Here is a 2,669-nt window from a genome sequence, read left to right as displayed (position 1 = left end):
CACAGACTACCTGTATGCTGCATTTGCAACTGGGTCCTCTCCACACACATTGTTGTACTATAGTTATTTTTATAAGTAGGCATCCCACAGTATCTTGGGAGATTGGTTCCTGGACAACACCCCCTCTCATCCCACCCCACCCCGCCCCACCCCCATACCAAAATCCACTGATGCTCAAGTCCCTTATATAAATGGCGTAGTATTTCCATGTAACTTATGCATATTGTAAATGCATTGGGGAATGAGTTAAGGAATAAACCCCACAAACAAAACACAAACATATCTATGGGTAGCATTTGATCCCTAACCCAAGACCAAAACAGAAATGCAAAGCCACATAGTGATCCTTGAGTTCCAAGACCAGAGGTCCCATGCTGTGGGAGCCCACCCCCTCCCCCAGCATAAAGAGCCAATACATTACAAATAAATGGTCTTTTTATTGTGTGTCCATGAAAACAAAGTCAGGGTGGCCTTTAGCCAACAAGGTGTCAATGAACAAGAGGCATGCATGACAACAACCGTATTCTCCTCAGGAGTGAGTTCTTTCCCTCCCAGGCCTTAAGGGTCACATGCAACCAGGGCCAGGAGGCTCCAGAAGAACGCAAGCCCAGGACCACCATACACTGGAGGGCCTGAGTCTGCTGCCTCCCTGGCAGGACAAGGCAGGGAGAACAAACACTGCCTTGGGCTAGGCCCAGCCTCCCCAAGCTAGAACACATGGAACACTCCCACCCCCGTCAAACACTGCTGAAGAAGTCAGCCATGACTTCTGAGAAGAGCTGGCTCTGAAGCCGAAAACACTCAGGGCTACATCCAGAAGGGGTTGCCCACTCGAAGCTCCCAGTAGTAGTAAATAAAGAGCAGCAAGGCAACTAACAGCAGGAAAAGCAGCAGCTGGCCCCAGAGCCGGACCCTAAGGGCTTGCTTTCCTGGCTGGATGGTGTATCGGATGAGACATCAAGGGCACGAACATGAAGACGAGGATAAAGAAGAGGAGGATGAGGATGTAGGATAATAGGACAGGTCCTGGGAGCTTTTGGAGATGCTGGAAATGCCATGGTAGTGTGCGATGCTCTGGTACGCACTGTCCAAGCCAAACACGGGGTGTTCCCCGAGGCAAAAGAGGGGAGCAAGTGGGCCAGGAGAGCCTCTGCCCGGAACCAGCCCCATCCCTGGGCCTCTCCACTACTCACCTGTCCTTGCTGTCCTCTTCCGAAGAAGACAAAAGACTGTCATCTCGAATCTGCAGAAGGAAGTCAGGGTGAGGGAACTGGTTGGTGGGATCACCATGGCCCTATCATATCCCGCAGTCCAAACTTCCTTGGCCAGCCCACTCAGACAGTTTGCTTAAAGGCCAGGGACCTGCCCCTTCCAGAACCTTCTGGGTTCCCAAGCTTTTGTCTGTGGGGCCTTGCCACTCGCTCAGTGACTGTCCTGGCTGCCTGTGCCCCAGCACCCTCCTTTCTGTGCTAAGGATTCTCAGAAAGAGCATGAGCCTAGATCTCAAACCAGGGTCCAGGTCATGTGCCATCCCATGCACTCTAGTCAAATAGTTCTCACGGCTCCCCAATGTAGGGCCCTGACCAAACAGGTGTCCGCTGACCCTAACTCTCCCTGGAAAATGAAGGGTGCACCCAGTGTCCCCCCTTCTGCACTGTATTTGCCCAAACACAGCTATGGTCCCTTCAGTTTGGATCAAAGTACTGGGTGCCTGACAGTCAGCTCACCTGGCAGTGGAAGGTGTCAGCATCTGAGTGCGAAGTCACCGGCTGATGGAAGCCCTTGGATGTACCCACAGAATCGGCCTCCCTGTAAGCCCTGGCAGTCAGGTAACTCTCCTCACAGTACTCGTCATTACAGCCTTAGGAAGGGGGGCATGGTTAGCAGAGGAAACATCAGTGTCCCCTGCCTGGCCCAATGGACCTAATCTGAATCACATTATGGGCCTATGACAGTTTCTCCCTCCTAAGGTTGCTGAGAGGTGTTGGGTGTTTGGGCCTCAGGCTCTCCCTGAGACCGGGGTCCCAAACGGAGTGGGATGAAGGTATCAGGGTGCCCACCCCATCCCTGCTTACCCTTGCTCTGGTTAAGTAAGGTGTCCTCTTTCTTGGGTACATTGCATACATCCGAGGAGCCCTTGAGAGCTGAATCCAAGTCTGAATGGGGGAGGGGGAACAGTCCATGTGCCACCCAGGCTTTCCTCCCTTCTCCCCAGCGCCCCAATCGGCCAACGCCCTTGCCACACACTCCTGACCCATCCTTCCCGTCGCCCATGGCCTGTTCCCATCCCATGGGCGGCCAGGCGGGCCTCTGGGGCTGGGTCTCACTGGAGAACCCATAGGAGGAGGCAGAGGAGTTAGAGGGCGAAAGCCTCCTCCGCCTCTGGGTCATGTACTAGAAGATTTCCTCTTCCAAGAGATTGTTAGTGGAGCCTGGGCAGACACAGGGCGCAGGGCGGTCAGGGGTATGGTCCACAAACCTGGGGGAGAGCGCAGGGGGGACACGGGGAACGGGTGCGGGGGAAGGAGCGGGACGAATCACGGGGAGCAGGTCCCGGGAGGGGACCCGACCGCCGCCGGCCGCCGCGTACCCAAGACGTTCCCGTGAAGGATGAAATAGCGCAGGAGGGCGGCCAGCTCGGGGTCCGACACAACCGCAGAGTCGTCCAT

General features: G+C 55.1%; 1 long non-coding RNA gene across 3 annotated transcripts; it reads right to left on the bottom strand.

The window, feature by feature from the left end:
- Positions 1 to 417: 417 nt before the first annotated feature.
- On the bottom strand, positions 418 to 2,669 carry LOC103584066. Of its 3 annotated transcripts, XR_549929.1 has the most exons (5): positions 2,591 to 2,669; positions 2,076 to 2,156; positions 1,728 to 1,861; positions 1,194 to 1,243; positions 418 to 1,084 (listed from the first exon to the last, which is right to left on the bottom strand). It is a non-coding gene; the product is annotated as an uncharacterized LOC103584066 (long non-coding RNA). The 3 variants fall into 3 exon arrangements; XR_549927.1 differs by having other exon boundaries at positions 418 to 1,243; XR_549928.1 differs by lacking the exon at positions 2,591 to 2,669 and adding an exon at positions 2,480 to 2,532 and having other exon boundaries at positions 418 to 1,243.

This window comes from Galeopterus variegatus, unplaced genomic scaffold, assembly GCF_000696425.1.
Source record: "Galeopterus variegatus unplaced genomic scaffold, G_variegatus-3.0.2 Scaffold41631, whole genome shotgun sequence".
NCBI classification, from domain to species: domain Eukaryota; kingdom Metazoa; phylum Chordata; class Mammalia; order Dermoptera; family Cynocephalidae; genus Galeopterus; species Galeopterus variegatus.
The sequence above is the reverse complement of the archived record's forward strand: the minus strand, read 5'-3'. Positions and strand labels throughout refer to the sequence as shown.